We start from the raw sequence: 23,149 nt of genomic DNA on the forward strand, positions 1-23,149 counted from the left end.
AACACACTTAAACATTTTGTCCTGTATATTAAACGGGGTGTTGTTTTACGAAATCCAAATTAAAAGTACTATGAGGCAAATGATTAACGACAACACAAGCTCATACTTTGACAGCCCCGTCTTCTTTACTCTATTGCCGATAAAATTATAAGAAACGTCAAATTTCTTTTCAGTCACAATTCGTTAACACTGTAATTATCTGCCATATATTTTCAAATCTATAAATTTCACCAGTTAAATTAATGTTTGCACTCGAAAATTGGTTGAAAACCCTTTGGTGTAAGCCTAATTAGTTGTGAAAACAAGGATGGGCTAATATAAACGTTGGCCGATGTTAGGATACTCGTTATGTTGCCGGGGGTGTCAGCTGACAAGCACTCACAACAACTGAGTTACAACAAAGTTACACGTTGTACCAGCCCGCATGCTGGATATTAATGGACGTATTACGCCCAAATATGGAAGCTTCATTTTTTAGTCGTCTGAAATTTAGTTTCAGCATTTAAAAGTAAATTTTAAGGTAAGATAATTTCAAGCCTACAAGATATGAGTTTTTTTAATGTAAAACATTATTGTTTTACCGATTGTTATGAGCTTTATGATTGCAACGATGTAAAATAAATAAATTAATAACCAGGCTGCTTATATTAGAGAGTTTCGTCAAAGTGGCACGATTGGTAGTTTCAATTAGAAAAAATTTTAAATAGTTGCACTGTATAATAGTTCTTAATGGGCTGTGTCATACAAATTTCGATCTTTATCATCACTTCCAATCGTAATTTTATTTAGTTATTTTCAGGTTCTTAGCCCCTGGTGAACTTTTAGTTAATTGAATAAAAAATATGTACCAATAGAAGAAGTCTAGGGAACAAGCTGATCTAATGGTAAAGCGTGTACTTCGGTCCTAGAGGTCCCGGGTTTGAATCCCTACAATGGCTAGTGAGATTACATAAAGTGGCAATTCCGCAACCATATAAACTTTGTCTGCAGTAATGTGTAGAATAGTTCCATGCTAAAATCTTATCGCCTGTTTGAAATTGTTGATTGAGCTTATACATAATTCTTACTATTTATAATAATTTATTTCCAGATGTAGACCACGTAAATGCTATAATAACCATTGCTATAAATCAGTAATCCGAAACATGATATCACGAGGTCTAACACTATTGACCTCAATTATCTCTCCACACGGCAGATTTGTTGTCCACAAGTGTCCGCATATTGTGGTGTAACAGCTGCATATGAGCTTGTTAGTGTTATGTTAATACAGTGTAATATGCAATTACACATATACATGGTCAGTTAGAGTAGCTTTGCTGATTACATCCATTGTTCAAACAAATCAGGTTCCGTGGGATTACTAATGTTGAACAACGGATTACACAAGTTATTACGCAATATATTATTCAAAACATTCATTGGATCTGAATTATTTTTTACTTTTAAAACGAATGGCATAAGGTTAAAAATGGTTTAATGTTTAAAGAAAAAAAAAATAAATAACTGCTATCAACTAAACATTTCATCCCCACGTTAAACTTGTCACCAGCTTTTTAGCCTAATTAAATTTGTCTTAGTTGATATAAGCCACCTACAGATTAAGTTGATTTGATAATCAAACTGATCTCAATTACTGATTTCTGTCGATTACACGATGGTTTTTACCAAGTCAAACTGATGGAATGACTTATTATGAGCTATAGCAACTGTTAAGACCCAGCTTGTCCATATGTCCATACTGGATCTCCAGTATGGATCCATATACAGTAGATGAAATGTCTTCTTCTGTATCCAATAGTCAATGCTGCTATGTGTTTTTATATTAAAACAAAATCCAGAATAAACTAAGAGTCCCAAAACCCCTTTATGGAAAAATCGTGTATACTGATTTTTTTTTTAAAGTATTAGTAGGAGTAAATTCGTCATTTAAATTTCAACGTGGCTGGATAAAAAAAAGAAAACGCTCAAAAAAGGAACTTCAAAAGATATTATTTGTTAAGGACTATGTATTTATGGACTAGAGATTGATTTATAGCCTACTATAGAGATCGATTAATATCCATACGAAATATTTTAAATCTCAAAAGGTACTCTTATAAACTTACCTTTTCAACCAGCGTTTCAGGATTCTGAAACAAAAACATTTTTATAAACTACTGATTTAGAAAAGTATGTCATATAAATGAGTAGATAGCAATGGAGGCTAAGACAACAAAATACTTTCTGAATTAATGTGCAGTATAATATAAACTCTCCAGTTTGATCAAATAGAGTATGTGCTGTCGAGAAACAATCCATTCAATTGGGCGCAGCTGGACACTTCAATGATGACATCACGGTCTGATGCTTTCTCTAAAGCAGGGACTGTTTTATTTTATTCGAAGAGGGTAATAGGTTTATTTTAGTACCTATACAAAATAGTAAGATAAACACGACTTTGTGACATTTTTTATACTTGTATTATTTTTAATAAAACAAATTACTTAGTTAATTTTAATTCCGAACAATATATTCTAACAATATCATTGTAGTTGTTAAAATGTAGTCTATGTATCTGAAAGGCACAATGCTCATCATCACAACACGCAATAAAGTGTGTCGGACTGCACGTGTGATCTTTATCGCTACTTGGAATGCACTCAATCTCCCTACCATACTTGCTCAAGGTAGGGGCTGAGAACCAACAGCTGGTAAATCATTAGATATAATAAATGAAACTTACAACAAAAAGGGCGTCCAAAATGATCATTATGATAAGTGCGATAACTTTTTGAATTATTGTTGTGTGTTTAATGTATAATTAATTATCTTACATATTATGTAAACAGATGTACGTTACTGCATGAAGTCATGAATTTGAATACTGCCATTCGGGTTTCACGTAAAAGCGAAGATTTTCCTGTAAAAAATGTTAATTAAATAATACAAAAAATTATTAAATTGTTCGTTTCCATACAAACGCTTGTTGTATTGAAGTAACACAGTTGGCTGTGGGTGCTTACTACCATAGATTAAAAGAAACTTGTATCTATGCTACTACGTAGTTAGTATTGTCTGTGTGTAAGGTAATAGAACAATCTTGTCAGATAGGATTGAACAGGAATAAAATTGCTTGAAAACTATGTGTGTTATTATTAACTTGAGGGCTGGTCTATTAAAATTAAACATGCACAATAGGAAGGAAAACCGAACTGTAAGTTTTAGTTTTTACCTTTATTTTGAGTTAAGTATGAATTAATATATTATGTAAAAAAATTAATTACGGTTTGACTACATCGAGTAAAACATTGTTTTTAGAATAGTACTGGTAATGGGTCTATTCCCTAAAACAGTAAGTCTCGTACTACAATTCAACACAAAACAAAAAAATCTACAAATGTATTTTCATCGTATGACATAATATGCGACACTAGATTGACACAAATACAGAACTTGTGTGGTGATGTGTAAAGCACGTTTGTATGCGGTATTCAAATGAGAGCCTGTGTTTGCGAAGGCCGTCTGGCGGTTGACTGCATCTACATAAACCTCTCATCAATATACAACATTCCATTTTTACCTGCAATATCATGCTAGCTAAAAAAATCACACTTAATGTGTATGTACAGGTTTATTTTCGCCAAAAACAGTTCAAGAGGTGTCCAAACATTTTGATTGTACATGTCACTATTTAAAAATTAATTATTTTCTTTGTTGTATTTTATCTCTTTAGTTTTCAAACTCTTTTCTAATTTACAAATCATACATTTTTACTATAATTTTGAATGTTACACAACAAATTAATGAATGAGTTGTATTTCTAGTAGTAACGGAAAACGCGTTGCAATGAACTTAACATCTATCTTTTTCTGCAAAATATTAATTTGCCAAATTCATTCTTCTGATAATTGTTGCAGCTTTATAGAAGAGTGGATTTGTAGGGGAAGTTATGGTAGGCTACAAACTGTTATTACACATTATAATGACGATCTATCTCAGCGTTGGAGAGCTACATTAAATCACAGGGAAGGCCTTGTAGGAAACCGAAAAACATATGATTAATCGAGATCTAGCGTACATATAATACAGGTTTTACATGGATGAAAAATACTATGATGTAATAGTTAGTTTTTGTTGTAGATTCAATCGTTATTATTTCCATTTTTACCTGTGCTATCTACCAGTGCGTAGATAGAATCAGCAAAGCAGGGCATGCACCCGTATGGCACAAATATGAACATAACTAAGGATTTCTAAAATCGTTTCCGAAAGATTTTATAAACTGTCTAAAATCCATATGCAAAAAATCAACTCGTAAATAATTACTTTATGTTACATTATTATGATTATTTAGTCATTAATGTAAAATAAAAATAAATACCTATATTAGTAAACAGTATTTATATGATTGGCCTATGATATTTAATGCTGGAGTTAATAACATAAAACAAGTGTTGTATAAATAGCTTACATCAAATTAAAAGGACGAATAAAGTGAATACAAACATAAATTTTATTTTAAAATAAGTAAAAAAATGTAATATGATTTTATTGTAGTGTAACATGTTTGTTAATGCTCTAATTACTAAGCAGGGCAATATGACGAAACCGTATGATATGCTTGCCGTATAAAAAAGTAAAAACGGGGTTTTACATTTAGTAAATACATTGAGAGATAATTCTGTTAGCAATGAAGCGAGAATTGCAGCGACCTGTTTAACGTGTTCCCATTATTACTTAATTATTCACAGTGGGGTTTTATCCTGTGACATTGTAACCCACACTGATTTAGGAAAATATACGTCCTTATAGGTAATGATAAAAATTACGCCAATAATTCTGCAAAGGGGTCTAAATTGTATTTTACCTTTATATTTTGTTTTATTATTACAACAAAACAAGAATTGATGCGTAGCTCCGAAAAAAAGGATTTCTAGTTTAACAATGTACCTACATTACATACATTTATTGTTAAAATAATAATTTTTGTTAAGCAATAGATGAATGATTTACAGTACGGCTTAGTGTTCACAGTGAAAATGCATTTCAAAAGTAGACTCCTTTACAATAAATCTGCATGTAAACAATATACAGTTCGATGTAATGGTTTTAAGAACAATTTTCGTCTTATAAGTTTTAGGTATCGTTTTATAGACAATTATTTCATACTATACAATCATCTAATCGCGTACACAAAAGGGGTGTGCCCATCTTCTTAGGTCTTGATGTGGATGTAAAACCACGCAGTCCTAAGCTGGCTTTACATAATTTTCTTGTCAGAACTTTGCCTTCTGTGCTGCTAGTATGTATTGCAAACAGTCTCATATTGAACCGTATTGTAGAAGTGATATAAGAATAGGTTTTCCTCCTTAAGTGGTTCATAGTTTCATATTTGTGGGGTTAAAACATAATAAACTGTATAGATTTATTGGCAATTATTCAGGTAACATTGGTTGGTTATCTTTTTAGCAATTGAAATGAGGATGCCACTTACGTGTTTATTTGGACCCAAATATGATAGGTGTATAATAAAGTGAAATTAACTGTGTGGCTTTGGTACTGACTAAGATCAGCTGTTTAATTAGCAGGGATTATTTATTTAAAAGCGACTGATCAGGAATAGCTGGGTCCAGTTTCATTATCTTGTCACGAACACTAGAGTAGTTTTGCATTATACTTTTCTTAAAAAAAGTGTAATAGGCCTATTCATGTACTTTTCATAATAAATAGTTATTCAATAATTTCACTGAGTAACAAATAAAATTTGTTTTTGTTTACATTTTTCCCATATTCTTTTGGTTGAAATTAACACGCTTATGAAAGTAAGAGTAAAAAATATTGTCCAATTTTGGGGTCTAAATAGTGTCAAAAGGGGTAACAGGGAAGGACGAAAAAAACAACTGTTGAGAGATAAAGTTTGATGATACCAACATTCAAGGTGGAATTTAGTTTTAAAAAACCATTAATTGTGGTGATGTAAATGACATACTCATTATGAAGCATATGACATATTATGTACCAAAGTAGTATATAATCCTGGATAAAAGTCCATTCTATCCCACGAAACTTGATCAAGCAGTCCGTCAGTCAATATGTTCAGTATCGTGTAGAGGGAGTGAGTCAACAATGATAGTAAACAGCTGTCAGTCAGGTTGATTGTTGAGTCCACAGTTGCTGTATAACCCCCTCTGATATGTAGGTATATTAATTGCATGCTGTATGTTCTCATCAGCAAACTTAAGATAGAAAAAATTAAGCTTGTGATTTTTTTTTGTTAAACTAGAAAAATTTACATTTACCTAAACGTACGGTCTGCAAATTTTTGGATAATCGAAACACTGCTAAAAAACATATAGTGAATGTTACAATTTCAGTGTACGAAGGTGCAAACAGGACGAATTAGTTCCTGTAATATAACGGTTGTCTCGGAGACACTCCAAGACTAAACTCTACAAGTTTGGTTCGTGTTGTGGCATTGTCGTCATGTAATTGCGTTACTTCAAAACTTCTCTTCCTCCAAAACAACTCTTTTGCATCCGTAAATGTTTCCTTGGAATGGATTTAACTTAAGTTATAATTCAGCTTTCACAGTTCAAGATTAATATGGGTTTTATTTTTAAATCGTTACACATTTTCTGTCTGAATTACATTGTTGTACGCCATGAAAAATTCAACTAATGACTCGCTACTTGAAGTTTTCCTTGATTCAGATTAAAATTACTAATTTGCCTATTTTGTTTAAGATTTGTCTTAATTTCTTTATTGCCTTTTTTGAGTCCATTGAAAGTATGAACTACCTTTATTTCGTTCAAAAAAGGTTTTCTCTCGAAATATTTATTTGAATTTTCACGTGAAGTTCATAAACGTCTCCTTTCATTCTTGGCTTAAAATACCTACCTTTGTATGGTCACCATTTGAGATAAAAGAATAACAGTATAGGTATAAAGTAGGTTTGATCAGTTAGTTAATGCACTTTTTTAAATAGGCCTACTAAAATTCAATTTCGTTAATATTGAGAGTTAGTTTAATTTTAAATTTTATAGCAAAAATATAACTAGTCATTTTACTACTAATCGCTAAACATTGGAGTAAACTATGCTATGTATGTTACAATTAATCGTCTTTATATGTATACAAAAATTTAACAACAAAATTAAGAACAGTTGTCATGTTATTTTATATAATTCGTATCTTACATAAAAAAAAACACGATTTTAAATTAAGTTCTTGGAAGAATTAACATAAGTGACTGGAAAACAGAAATCATTGAATGGCAGGAAATAAAGTAAGGTTTTGAAGTGAAACAGTTAAAGTTATCATCTACACAGTGATTGTAATATAATGTAAAGTAACTAGCTTGTTGTTTCTCTTTGGTGTTGTAGTTTATATTAAAGTTCGAAGGTGATATTTAGTTTATTAGCTCAATAAACATTGCGAACATTTTCATCCTTTGTCGTTTCGTGCGATTGTTCGTTCCCAATGTTGATTTACCTTTTTCAACGGAACTTTAACCTGCTACTCGTGAAAAAATATTGACGAGCGTTCATTTTTAATTAAAATCCTCTCATAATTTTTCCCACAACTCAAATATATTTTGCAAACTGTCAGGTCTTCACAGACCATAAGGGTACTTTTGGGGAATATTCCGTACATAACATTATCGTTACAGTTTTTGTATCTTTAACCCTTATTTTAAAGTTTTGTCAGACTATCAGTTTTGTGTTTTAAAACCAAAAATATAGTTTGAAAGCCTAACGTTTTATAGAAATGAAAAGTTAAAATCTAGCAAAGTAGGCATACTTCCTTTGAGCTATCTTTACCTTAACTTATACTCTTACGATATTTAACGGTCTTCCTGGCAGCATAAAAAAAACGATTCAAGATTTACCATTTGAAACAAAGTAGTTCCCGGTGATACACTAGATTACACGTTTATTTAAAATAACTATTTAAATAGTTATTCAATTTAATTGTTGTAGACTACTCAGTAAAATAAACCTATATACAAAAATCATAAACGTGGTGGTTTAGTTAGACTGTTCACATATATTGTTAAACAGACATTTAAAACATACCAACCAACAGAGTTAAGGAGGATGTCCTTATATTTGTTGAATTCCAATAGGTGTGGCAGTGACACATGACTAAATGGCCATGTCTCAAGGGTGCGATGGGGAGGGGGGAGGGGGGTACAGACTAGAATAGACGGCTGTCCGTCGTCATGAAGCGTCGGATAGGACATGGAGGGAGACCACCTCTGTGGTAGCCATCAAAATACACATGGAACAAGTGGTAATTTATTTTTTTTTTATCCACGAAGTTGACTTATATTGACCCGCTATTTTGGCTTGGGGTGAGATATTCACCTCGGATTTCTGTCATTGTGTTTCTTTTGACAAGCCCTTCAAAATGAGAGGTCACTCAATACAGGTTGCTATTTGAAAAAGATAAGTCACCCCCTACCTTCTACCCTGTTAGGAAGGTAAAAATTTTGATGTAAAAAATTGCGGAACCTTTCTTAAGAATTATTGCCACAAACAGAATATTTCTATCTATTTTGGTTTTAAAAATACAGATTTGTTTCGAGACTTAATTTACACACTGCATAATCATTCGTTAAATGAACCAATCACATTTATTTTGAAATTTATGCATTGTAATACAGACAGTATAGAGACAAAAAATCAGTTATTCCCCCGTTGAGGAATTCCTACGTTGACAGTCTGGTCAACGCCAATAGTAGTATACAATTAATTGATACAGAGCCGGGTAAATATTGAGGGTAAACACAGCAGCCTGAAGTGAGGCAAACATTACAGACCGGGAACAAACCGTCATGTTTGCAATGACTAGTGACCCTGACCATGGAATGATTTACAATTGAAATATTTAATGACAATTGAAACGAGATAGATTAATATTTAATTTCTTAAGATTTAAGGTGTTTCGTGCATTTTTTATTGTTTTACTCGTAATAAATATATATTTCTTCGTAGTGATTTCCACTACCCTTAATACTATTGTTGCAATATTAATATTCTTGTTGATGATTTCAAAATTTAGAATAATAATGTAACGTTCTGTAGATTTGTAGATTATTTTGTTATATTTGGTTATGATTTTAATTGCATGTTAGAAGGCATATTTTGCCTTAACGGTATGCGTTTACAACAACATAGTTTTTGATTTGATAACAGTTATATAATCAAAAACCTGAACAATTTATTTTTAAACCATTTTAACGATATACTTCGTAGGAACTCTCGGGATGCAATTAATAAATTCCCTTGAGATAAATTTACTTCTCAATATAATGTCAAGTGTTTCAAAAGGATTGTTAGTTAGTTGTTAGTTGTTTGTCTCTACATTCAAATAACTGTAAAAAAATCATTCTGACTTCTGACCATTTACGTTACTATGTTTATAATCACAAAGACTACTCATTTTAATATGCTCTTCTATATAAGTTATATATCTTTATTTTGTTAAGTCTTACAGTTTTATACCTTGCTAGAAAGTTAATGGCATTAAAGGAGTGCTAACATTAATAATTACATGACAGGGTAAATATGGTCAACTTAACCTCTACTTAAACGGTGTGAGTGGTACTTGAGTATCATCTGGCTATTGTCAAATGTTTGGATTAAATATCTTACGAATATAGTTTTTATGTACCTAATTAGGAAATAAATAAAACATTCCATATTTAATGCACTGTCTTTTTAGCTCACAAGATATACATTACTTGAAGAATATAAATATAAATTTTTCCTGTGACAAAATAAAGTGTTATACACATTAACCGGAATTATTGTTGGATATAAGGTTTATCCACATTAAATACACATTAAGCAATTAGCCTAAAGATGATTAATAAGCTTAATATACTAAACAGTTTAATGCACTTTTTATTCAGCAAACTCCGCTACCAGCATCTCTCGAATGCTGATATTTACATTATTCAGAACGGATCAGCTAGAGAACTCTTCTGCAACTCATGAAACTACTACTTCGATATTAAGTCCCTTACCAGTTAATCATCTTTTAATGTAAATCACTCTTTTATATTCTGCTTGAAAATTTACATTTAGCGTCAATTTCAAGTTGCTAGCTGTCATAATGCCACACTTGATATATTTTATTCCTGTTGTAATGTTACTCTCTGCTGTGCTATAATTAATTGCTACCGCAAACTCATAAAATTCATTTGGAAGTCAATTATAATTTTAAAATAATGGCAGGAATACTATAAAGTATACAGTATAAATGAGGAAATCATTTCTTAAGCAATTTAGTGGTACAAAATTATGCAACATTAAATCAAAAATATAAAATGACCCTACACGTCTTTAAGAGCCTATTCTAACACTGATACGTTTAGTTAACCTTTAATAAGTAGTTTTGTTTGCATTAAGCATCACATGTATGATGCTGTGGATATCAAGCAAAGTATTATTTAAGTATTTTAATGCATTATTCAAAGAAATTACGAAATACAAATAATTACTAAATACTACTAATCATTAAATTAAATACGGGTTATCACTCTATTGAAACCGACAGTATTGGAACCAAAAGAAACTAACATACAATCATCTTTGTAAAAAATAACAATTGCCCACCCAACCTGTGATCTCAAGGCTAAAAAGCTAGTTCATCAGTAAAGGTGCATAATGGAAAGAGTTATTTTTCTTTTTTGTCATGTAACTATAATGGCAAAGTAAACCCTAAGGTTAAAAGGTGTGTTTTGTTTAATAAGCGAGTTTCCTTTTAGTGGGAATGTTGGTTGTGTGGATGCTTTACTTTAGTTAAACATAGCTTTGTAGTTTTAACTCGGAGTGAGTATAAAGTTAAGATAAAAAAGGATATTAATTGAAGGCTAAATCTCATAAGCCTTCAAATCAGCCTCGTCTTAAGTTTATTACTGTACAATTTTGTAAAATAATACAGCTGTTAATCATGGCATATTTGTCATTACGTACTAAGATTGTTATATGTTCATTAAAATCACAGTTATTTTATGCAACAAAATTGTGTTTCATCAATAATTTGTTAAATATAAGATTAATTGAGTAAATTACGCAAAGAAATACAGTAGTCTGGAAAATAGCTGTTTGCCTCATGCTTAGTCAAATAAATTTCATTACGTTGAAGTAGATACCATTGCTAAAGCAGCAACCCCTTTTTTTCCAAACTTGTAACGCAATGTTACGTATAACAAACTACACATTGTCTTGCACTCGACCCCGTCTCAAACGGGAACGACCTCACTTGTCCGGTAAGCACATATTTCCCGGACTAGTAACGAGCAATAACATTAATAATGTGGTCATGTGTATTGCCAGGACAAAAGTATCTTCCTCATAGTAAACTATTGTAAACTAAATACAATATGGTGTTGCAGATATTTATTTTCTACTTGTAGATGATAGGCTACTAATAAATTTAGCCGGATTTAACGAGCTCCGCCCTCTATTGTCTAGCAGGCATCTAAATCCATCTCATGATAAAGGATCTTTGTTTCCATGCAGCCAGAAGCTGTGACTATTTTAGTTGAGTGGAATTTGATGCTTGAAACTCTGTATGGTATTTGAAAACCATCTTAGTTAGATTACCGACAGTTGAGTACGATGCTTACTGACATTATCACTTCCTAAATCATTTCACTTGAATTACGAAAAGAAAGGAGTTAGTTGCTTTTATGCAATAAAAATAAGAATCATAGTTTGTTTGAAAAAATATAGACGTGTAATTGTTATTTCCAGTACCATGACGCAAAAATGATACAAGCTATATGCCGGAACAAATTATGAATACAGTAATACATACTCTCTCGTACGTATGTTGACAACATTTTTATGAGCTAAGTTTATAGCATAAGTTTATTATCGTTTAACTATTAGAAAATGTTTGTGTCGTGAATTCGTACAAGACTTCCTTAAACTTAAAATGTTTTGATAGTACTCTGGTGCATGCATAACTAGTTGAGAAAATAGGGACAAACCAATATAAACGTGGGCTGATGTTATGTTACTCGTGATGTTACCTCGGGTGTCAACTGATGATTACCTACCAAAACTAAATTAAATAACTGACTAAACACTTTGTACCAGTCTAACTACTGGATATTACCCGATAAAGTATCAGTAGTACTTAGCATACACTTAGAAATTGTGAAAACCTATTTGTTATAAATTGCAGGGGTTTCGAATACCAAGTTAGCGTTTTATACTGTATAACTACAGTATATTATTTAGTTTTTTTTATATTAAATGTACTAAAATTTATTAAATTTATATTTATTAAATGTTTATCCATGTATTTTATGTTCACTAACCACCAATTTACGTATTTTACGTTTAATCATTTTGTTCCAAGATGTTTCATGCCAAATCTACTTTTTCTGGATATCAACTTTTTCTTGATCTATGATTTTGGAACGTGAATTACTTACACATTTTGTAAATATATTTATTCTTTTTCTTATAAAACCTTGGTATGCTTTGTTAATTCCATTACATATACATTACACTAACAAAAATAATACACACAATAAAGGTTTGTGCATGGCTAAAAAAACCAAAAACTTCGGGGTATAAAAATATATTCTATAGGCTTTCCTATTTAAATCACAATGTTATTTGAAACTGCAATTTATTATGTAAACTAATTTAACTTACAACGCATAACATATTATTCGAAATGGTCAAAATCGTAAAGGTTAAAACATCGTTCTTACAACATCCTACTTCAGCATCGGTTTTCTTTTTACTTGGCCACTAAAATATTTACAGCTTCTTAGAAAGTCTAAGCCAGAATCTTGTAGGTCAGGGAAGTAGTCTAATCCTTAACTCTAAGCTTTAAAACAAATCGTAGGATTTCACAACATGCCACATTTATATTTTATACTTTTACCCCTAGAAGTTTGTATTGCTGACGGTTGAGGATGAAGGATGATAGCAAACATCCATGGAAAATAAACTTCATAAAAGCAACCATACTAATTTATAATAATAACGTAAAACTGTTTTTACGAGTAAATTATGCTAGTAGGTTTATTTACTGCGTGATTTTTTTATATCGTGTATTCCCTCCAGAACAGCCCCAAGTTAATCATAGAAGTGCGCGGATTCAGTTGCCTATCAGACTTGGACAGCTGAGTCCAGTAAATGGATTGGCTCTTTAGTGTTAAGTGACACAGCTGTTTTATATAGGGGACTTTTTATGTTATCGATTGAATCGCATTTCAGTAGGTATTGTACTTCTAGCTGTGCTTTAGGACCAGTTTTATGTTGACAAAACAATGTTTACACTGCATTATAATTTTAATTTCTCACCTAGAATATTTCGTCGAAAATGTCCCAAAGTTTTATAAGTATTAAATACACATATTAGAGTTTTACCAAACATTTTAACGTTTTTAGTAACTTTTATTGGGGTAAAAAAATCACACATTAACGGAATTAAGTGAAGGATAATTAAGGCTCAGCCCTTTGTACTTATAAACAACCCCGTTTTACTCAACATCTTTAGATTTTTAAGTATAAGGATTTCAACCAATCGTAAGATTCCTTCCTAAAAACTCTTCTTTGCATGAATAAGTTACCTGAAAACATTTTTGGAACTTTGAGAGTACTTTTTATCAACGGTATTGGAGTTGAATTTATTTGTTTCTCTGTTCTGTGTAGTGTTTGTTCTGCGTATTATCACACTATCATAGTATAAATATTAGTCACTCTTTACAATAAAAGAGGATACCATTTATTTGGAAATAATATAGTAGAAAAAAATTTGGTATTCATTTAGAATTTATCTTCATGAGTAAAGCTTTTATTATTCATTGGCCATTTAATATTGATTGATATTCAATCACGTTTGCATATGCATATCCTCGAAATAGGGACAGAAACTATGTGCAACCAGATTCAATCACAACACATCATTGCACTTAATTGTCTCTCTGAGCTGCTTTCTGGTTACAAGCGTCTTGATACTGTACTGTAAGTGTAGCATATGCATATGATGGTGTTTAACGTTTATGTTATATTGAATAATGTACAACGTATGGGCATAGTTAAAATTTGAACAATTATCCATTTCATCGACTCATCATGAACACATTTTCCTGTGTAAACTCTTATTGTTTCGGAAATTTTCATTTAAAGATTTATTCTCATTGAAGTAAGTCAAAGCTAAGTTCATATTGGTGTTAAAATAAGTAATTTTCCTACACGATTGTTTGTTTCCATTTAGAATGTTTCTATTAGAAGGAGAATAAGTTTTTAAAACATTAAGGGATAGAAAAAACGATTAAAAAATTAAAAAAAACCAAAAGGTATAAATAGCTTAACTGACTACCAAAAACCTCTAAGAAGATGTCATATAATTGTAAAAGGATATTGTTCTGGGATTTTTATTAAATGATTTATAATTAGTTTAAATACTGTCTTTTTTAAATATAAAAGTAAATGAAATATGGTTTAGAGGTGTTCCAGGAAGTTATGTGCCTGATAAGTACTGACATGAAGTTTTGTTTTAGTATTCACCAATTGTTGCCATCACCAATAAGATGAAAACGCAACCCTTATTAAATGACGCAATGCGTATAAAACCGACATTTATTTAAAATATAAAATGTTTACCTTTTCATTTAATAAGAACATTGTATTATTTTAGACAGGATCATTTATTTTAATCCCATTATAACAGGACAGCCAGCTTTAGTCTTAAGCAATCAAAGATTTAAGGATATTCTAAGAAAACAATGAACAATCTTTGGATTGTAAGGCCAGTACTATAAAGGCTCAGTTGCCCAACTATATGCAGTAAAATAAATAACTCGTACATCTCCATTACTTTGAAGAAGTTATTAAGACCTTATTTACACAGCTAATGCATAATACGGGTCCTGCATTAGGGGCAGACCCTACCCTCCCTAGAGGTTTTTCGTATCACCCCAACCGATTAGTCCTCTATTTATAGAGTACCTTCCACCCACCATATTAAATTTCAGTTCAGCTTTTATGATTACGGCATTTCAAAGTGACATATCAAAGTGATTTTTAGTTTGTAAAATATTTTTTTTTACATTTAATTGATTACAGTTTTGTTAAATAGGCTGTAGTTAGTATTGCATTATAGTAACGCAAGGTTTTATAAATGCTGTAAGACTTGCCAGTAGATTTCAAAATAGAATTCGATTAGGTATTTTAGACATTTAACCTCCTAAAGAAGTAAAATGACTGAAAAGTCAATGATTGGGAAATAATTAATCAGTTACTCAATAAAACATTTAGTTAATTAAGGTAAAATTAGATAAAATGTAGGTTGAACAAAACCCTGCTCTTGTGGTAAATTGATAAACGTTTCAAGTAAAAGGTTCAACATAAAATTAAAATATTGTCATGTCTAAATATTTAAAGACTATAAATAATAATAAGATGGTCTTCCAACCGAGACAGTTAGTAATAAGCACTCTATTTAAATACCTTATTTGACAATAAAAGTAAATTTGTGATATATAAAGTATAAAATGTGACAAGCCAAAACAGTAACTATTTGTAAAAGATTTATTCTCACCTTTCGTAATCAATGCTCCACGAATCTGCAAGGAAGAAGAAAACAGTAAAGATTTGGTTCAATACAACTGAATACATTAAGGCAAATAGACAAATTAATGAGTTACAGGCCTCAATTATGTTTTGATGATTTAAGGTAATACTAGTTTTTGAAAATTCCCTCTAACAGCACACCTACAGACCAAGTTTATTTTCAACCGCGTTGTAAAATATTTATTCAAACATCTTAGTAAACGACAGTTTAGATCAACATAAAAATTCAATTTGTTTGCTTGAAAAGGTGTAATTCCACAAAATCAAACATAATAGCATCTGAAGATATAAACTCTTTTAGCAGGTTACATATAAAATGTCAGATTTTTGGCTGCAACTAGAATTACTTACAAACAACTTTTAATGAAGGAATTGGAATAATTTTGGAATAATCCTAGTTTTGATAAGTACCTTTGGAAGTAAATGATAGCTGTAAGCCATGACCAGGTTTTTGAAACAGTTTCAAATGTAAAGTGGCGTTCATGTTTCGGAGAGGCGACACAACGCTCATAACTGATCACGCAACGCACAACGCACGCCACGACTACCGAGGGTGTCGGACTACACGCGCGGGCTTTATCATAATACGGAATTTCTCACCCCCTTCCCCTAGCAACTCTCGCCCCCCACCATTCAAGGGAATGAGTTGGGAACAAACAGCTGGACGTATGGGTAATTTATTCTTGGACGAGTTGCACTTGATAAAAATGTGCTACTAATCTTGTGCTACTAATGTGCTACTAATCATTGTGATGTATTCGTTTCATTTATTGGATCATTCACTGGGAAAGAATGTTCTAAGAGTACGCCAGAGTGATAAAATACTACCATAATTGAAATTCACAATAAATGAAATAATTTGAACATGAATTAGTTTATGATAAACACTGTTTAACTTTTTTCTAAAAGTAAAATTTGTAAAAAGCCTCAAAAATGTCTAAAAGTATTCTAAAAGTGAAAATCCATAGCTAGATCTATGTGATACGATAAAACAATATATATATATATATATATATATGTTTTTATATTAATACATATCAAATATGACTAGAGGAATATGATACCCTATACCAAGGTGAAAAAACCCCATATACGTTTTGGGAGTGACAATTTCATTATAAGTCTTAATTATCAGTCTTAATTTTATTCCTCTCACTATAAATTTAATTCTACGAAGTAAGTGTGATTGACAAATAAAATGTTATCCTTCTTAATTCATAATGAACAATATTAAGTAGGTGAATAATAAACCGATAAAGCTCTACAACAAAACAGATTGTCGATGGTCATTGGATTATTATCTATTCGGTTCTGAAGTATAAGAAGACAATTTTACAGTAGCACTAGGGTATATAGGAAATGTAATAAAGTTTGAATACAGAAAACAACGATGTTGTGGTCTATGCAACATAAATAAAATATAGTTTACTTTAAGCATTTAATATGCAGATTTCCCTACAGTAATTGGTAAATTACATTAACTTTTTACTGGTAAAACAGTTAGTTTCACAACTTGTTGATATTCAATATAAACCCACTCATAAGAATTTACCTGTGAAATATGTACTGGTAAACAAATTTACAAATATAGATTTCATTTAATCGTGCACCACATAACGCCGGTTTGACACAAATACAGAACTTGTGTGGTGATGTGTAAAGCACGTTTGTATGCGGTATTCAAATGAGAGCCTGTGTTTGCGAAGGCCGTCTGGCGGTTGACTGCATCTACATAAACCTCTCATCAATATGTAGGCCTAATATTTTTATTTCAGCAAAAAATGTTACAAGTGCATCGGAAGCGTAGAAATGATGTTTGACTGAATGTTTTATACAAAATAACTATTAGTGGTAAAAGTTTTGCTGTAATCTAATTAATTTGCTTAAAACCCCGTTCAATCTCCATTGTATTCATGGATCAATGCTTCGTAGCATCAATTTTGGAAAAAATATAAACATAGGCCTATGTTCAATAAAGTAACGACATTAGTAAAAGTGTATTGTTATTTAGATATATTGAGCACTGAATTTAATGGTAAACTTTCTAGAAACTGAATATGTACATTAAATAATTGAACGTTCAAAGATCATTAAAAGGAGTCAGATATAATACAGTAGCTCACATTGTATTACATTCTGAAACTTGTTTAGGTTAATTTACAGTTATTTAAAATACACAGCAAACTATTCACAAACAAATGTAAAGATAATTATAACTATACAGAATATAGAAATAATTATAATCCCAGATACAAGATAATGGTTAGTTTTTATTTCCTATCATGCTCGTTCTTAATACGTTAAAATTAAAATATTAATGTATAATAAAGAAAATTCTAACCAAAAATATAGTGGCATAATTAAAGCTAAACTGCATTCTTCAGGTATGAAAGAAAATGTAATGCTTGTATTTCATTGTGAACCCGTAAATCGGATATCAAATCTCTTACTTTCTTAACTTACAAATTAGTTTGTTTTTATTTTAAAATTTTAAACTTACACAAATTTGAGGAAACACATTTATTGACACTATGAAAACCCACTATCACATTTAAAATCAGCAAGTAAATGAATGTTTATAAATTCGCTGACTGTATCGATAAACTTAGGTGTGAAGAAAGCACAGCACAGACGCACGCTTCAACCACCACGACGAAACTGAATGACTGAATAAAAAAAAACACGGAACACGCGCTACACGCCCCCTCCCCTCTCTCTCTGCCTTCCACTACCACATGGGTGGAGGGGTGTGGATTATTGTAATGAATGTATGTAATATTCTATTATTCAGAGTAGATTCAGTAGATTATAGGACTCTTGTTAGGAGACTTTGTTTAAGGAGAGGTGCGTTTTATTCGATCCCCGACATATCATATACGACGAATCTTACAAGAGAATAAACCTAAGGATGTGGTAAGGATCTCGTAAAATGTTTTTTTTATAAATTGCAGAGGTTATTGCAAGGTAATTTAAACTTAAAATTTTGGTGGGTAAATTAAAAAAAAGTCTAATAACGCTTGAAACATAAATTAACTTCTATACTGTTTCAAACAAGACCATAAATATATATTTATATATAAATTACCAAATTACTCTTTGGTAATGGTGGTTGATTTCGATTGGACACTCCAATCATTATTAGACCCAATAGGCGAATGACACTTTAATTTTGTCTTGAGACTTTAACCTATTATAAATTTAAAATGTATAAATATAGCAGTAGGAAAATAAGTTAAAATATACTATCCCCAGAGCTCAACTAACCACAATGCTATGTCTTGGATAAATAAACACGTTCCTGTCCGCACAAGATCCAAGGACACGTTTGAGTGGCGGCACTACAATACTGTATATTTACAGCGAAGCACTATCCCTCGCCTTTTGCGGGTCGGCAACGAGGTCGGCGCAGTGTTGGATTTTCACCGTTCCAGCGTGGCTGCTTTCCGCTCCAATCTGTGTCGCCTCTTCTCTGTAAATAATTTGTAGTTAATTCCTACATCATGTTAACGGCACTGTGTTCAACCTTCGATCAGCTATTTTATTTTGGCACTTTAGTATTTATATCTGTTTTTGTCATGTAAGTCTTGCTTAGAGGATTCCAAACCGTGTATTTGTTGTTTTGTTAAATCTTGTTTTGTTATTGTTTAAAAAATTTATCATGGTTTTCATCTTCATTGTTGATATGTTTTTCTTGTTCTTGTTATTGTAATTTATTGAGAATAGCCTTTATTTGTTGTTATAATTTGAGTTTGATAGCTACTACTTACTGTACCTCTTGTAAAAATGGTGTTACCGTGGAAATAAATGAATTGAATTGAATTGAATTAAACAAATTGGTTTAAATACCTGATTCTATAAAAAACACAATATACTACCTTTTAAGCACAAAAACTGTATGATTTCCGTTCAAGCTATTTAACAGTTCAAATTATATACTAAACCATTTATGTTCATTTACCTAAAAACAACTTTGATCAAATAAACTCATAGTACATATGTTCAAATTCTATTCGGCTAAGTTTACTGTTTAAGATTTTGAGGGCAGCATCACCTAAATTTTAATCAAAATAAGTAAACGCGGTACTTTCCTGTTAAAGGGAACATTCATTATTATCGATCTGATTTCTTTCGATATATCGATATTTTTGTTTTCCTTTACGATCCATACCTTCTGTTTTAATATCTTCAAACACATTGAAATTACAAATTGACAACTGATCTTGTTTAGGCAAAACATAAATAAGTAAAACTGTTCTAAACTAACCTAATATAACCAACCAAACTTGCTAGGTTTGCTGTATCATTTAAAATGTCGTGTGATAACAGAAAAGGCATGTGAGTAATATGAAACGGAATTTGGAAATTTTACAGCAAGTTTGGTTGGTTAGGTAAGGTTAGTTTAGACCATTTTCATTTCAATATAATATTTTTAAATTGTTTGTTGGTACTGAACAATATTTACTTATCGTAGTTGTCAGCTGACATCTCGTTCATTATCGGATCAAAAATAGAATATCGATGTATCGGAAAGAAATCATCGATAATAATGAATGTTCCCTTTAACAGGAAAGTACCGTAAACGCATATAGATATAACCTAGTTACAATAATCTTGAAAGTAACACCGATAGCCTAGTTTGAAACTAAGTTCTCAGACTTATCAGGCTGGAGTCTGTGACCGTGCTGGGCTGAATGACAACGAGCCGTAACAAGAAACGCTCCCGGCCAACTTTGCAACAATATCATGGCTTGGATGAACATTATACAAAAACTTTATAGTGGGAACATAGCTTTGTCATTAATTAATGGTTCCTATTATAAGTTTTAACATCTATTCATACATATAAACATAAATGTTTAAATAGCAATAAAGTTTCTTTATCAGTCAGTTTCTGCTATAGACTCTGAAACTTTGTTCATATAAACACAAATTGTGTATCGGTAATAAAGTTTAAGCAATAAAACAAAAAGAAAAATTATGTATGTAATTTTCTTTAGTTTAAACTGTTTTACAACGAATTTTATCTTTGTAAGTCTAATTGTTTTAGTTAATAACAATAATTGTTTGAGATCAAAGTGAGTTTTTTTTAGATATGCAGCCTGGAAAAAAATTGTTTAACAAGTTATTTAAACAACGGAGTAAATCTAACAAATATACTATGCAGCGGTTCCCAAAGTACTTTTGTAAGGCCACCCCTTTGTTCCATTGATTTTTTCATGAGCCATTTTTATTACATTGTATTACAGTTTCATAGTGTACGAGTACTGTAAATGTATTTTTGAGAAATATTACTTTGAATTTATTATTGACTAGCTGTCCCGACAGACGTCGTCCTGTCCTAATGTGGTTTTATGTCAAATGCTTGTTCATTTTCAACATCTTGGTTGAAGTTCGTTCGCTACGCTCACTCACCTTTAGGTTGGAGCTCGTTCGCTGCGCTCGCTTGCCTTCAGGTTAGCTCGTTCGCTACGCCAACTCGCCTGTAGGTTGAAGTTCGTTTGCTACGGTCACTCACCTTTTGGTTGCAAATTAGCTGTTGTCATAAATTAAAAAAAATAAATAATCGTGCTGCACCCTGTTGGTAAACTTATTAACTTTTTAATGCTATTGAACATCACCGAATCAAATTGCTTAGTTGAACCAGCTGTTAAGATTATTTAATCTATATATTAATAGGCAAGCATGTTTCTTTAAAACCTTTTTTCTCAGCTCGTGTGCATCGTAGGGAAAATCTACGCATACTGTTAGAAAGCTATTTTCCTGTAGGTGTGCAGAATCCCTTTATAAATCAAAATAGGCTCAAAAATAAGCACAAAAATGAATTTAAAACTTTGAAAAATTTAACATGGATATTATGAGTTGCCATGCTGGTGACGAAATAACAACGAAATATAAACAGAAAATCAAAACAAATGGAAGAAACTCCAATCACATGTTCTATTCAAAGTGTGGAATGAAAATAAAGAAGTCTGTACATTAAATATTTTTGGTCGAGTTTCGACCACTGGACGACCTCTAGTTCCATTTAAATATGAGTACTCATAAGGTTAACATGGGAAACTCCAGAGCCACTGGGGCAGAGCCCTTTTGACGGATCTGCACCAAACTTTACACAAACCATCCTTGAATAATGCTTAATAATGCCTGAAAGTTTCATTACAATCTGTCGAGTGGTTTCGGAGTCCATAAAGGACAAACAAACATACATACAAACATACATTGGATTATATATATATAGAGTAATATTAGTAGTATTATAGCATTGTATTTGCTATTTTATTACCATAAAGTGTGATAAAGCTCACTTACAGATGAGTAATTGTAATATTGCACTACATGTATACTGTATGTTTCCCGGACATCAATTGCATGTGGTGAATCACGGGTGAATGTGGTATTTTGATGATGGTTTGCGTCTGTAGAATTTACTTCTTCCACACGAATCACTATTAAATAATTTAATTTCTTGAACACTCATAAAAGGTTTCTTAGGACAATCAATAAAACAGCAGGCATATTTTACTTTATAGATTTGTACTCCTAACACATTTTTTGCCTAAATCATATCACCGATTTTAACAATACCATAAACGATGATCGAATGTTATGGAATGCATACCATCTCGCTATATGTTCAATTACAATTTCGTTGTTGTTTTTTCCAACACAAATGTATCAATTAATCCAATTATACAATAAATAATACTTATAGCAATGTCTCGAAATGCATTACTTTAATATAGAGCTGTTAGTTAATTACGAACTAGGTTGAAGACGAATACAGAATAAGTATATAAGAATAAATTATAATATTTCTTTGGTTAGTGAGTGTGATGCATGTAACTGTCTAAGCTCCATAAACCATTCAATGTTGGCACGTTTGTACTGGGGAACGTGAGATACTCTGGCGTAGTCCCATGTCAGAAGAATATTTACTACCATTCCCGGTTTTAACTTTTCTTTTCACATACATTCAATGTTTTATTTTACAAACGTATAACCAAACGAGGTCATGGTATAATAAAAAGCTCATGGATAGTTTATATAAAAATATGTATATGTTTAAAAATAATTACACATACCTTTTGAGAAAACCATAGGCTGCACACGTTTTGACCTCACACGTATATTATGAAAGGTCCTGTTGAGATACTTCCCAGAAAGAAATAAGTTTTTCGATAAACTCTTTGCTAAGCTCTGGGATTATATAGTTGTTTTAATAACGATTAAAATATAAAATATTCATCTGGTTTTACATTTGGGTTTATATTTAATTGTGTGTGTTTTTTTTAACCAAGCTTTTGATTCTATTTATTTATTTCCCTTGCATTAATTCTGTCCAAGTTATTAGTTTCGATTCATACAGCTAATTGAAACTACTTAAACAAAAAGATTGCATTGAAATAAGCAAAAAGTAAGATCATTGACTATATTTACCTAGTCAATGGTAAGATCAAGTTTTGCCCCTTTAATTAATGTTGGGTACGTAATGGTTTTTACAGTATATTTAACGTACAACATTTATCTTTATGTATTTTAACCCCATTTTGGAGAAC

General features: G+C 31.4%; 2 protein-coding genes across 5 annotated transcripts in view; one reads left to right on the plus strand and one right to left on the minus strand.

Annotated features, from left to right (window-relative positions):
* The window catches only part of LOC128989714 (leucine-rich repeat and immunoglobulin-like domain containing-NOGO receptor-interacting protein 4), a 150,460-nt gene that overhangs the window by 33,101 nt on the left and 94,210 nt on the right, over positions 1-23,149 (minus strand). For 2 of the 4 annotated variants that reach the window (XM_054411720.1, XM_054411718.1), the window contains 2 exons: positions 15,562-15,586; positions 2,109-2,132 (listed from right to left, as the gene is read on the minus strand). The gene's annotated coding sequence lies outside the window, so the exon portion shown is untranslated. The remainder of the gene's footprint in view (positions 1-2,108; positions 2,133-15,561; positions 15,587-23,149) is intronic. The other 2 variants (XM_054411721.1, XM_054411719.1) reach the window with 1 other exon arrangement.
* The window catches only part of LOC128989065 (uncharacterized), a 47,178-nt gene that overhangs the window by 11,663 nt on the left and 12,366 nt on the right, over positions 1-23,149 (plus strand). The window lies entirely within an intron of this gene.

This window comes from Macrosteles quadrilineatus, unplaced genomic scaffold, assembly GCF_028750875.1.
Source record: "Macrosteles quadrilineatus isolate MER2022 unplaced genomic scaffold, UCM_ALF_1.0 Scaffold_3__2_contigs__length_128488019, whole genome shotgun sequence".
NCBI lineage: Eukaryota > Metazoa > Arthropoda > Insecta > Hemiptera > Cicadellidae > Macrosteles > Macrosteles quadrilineatus.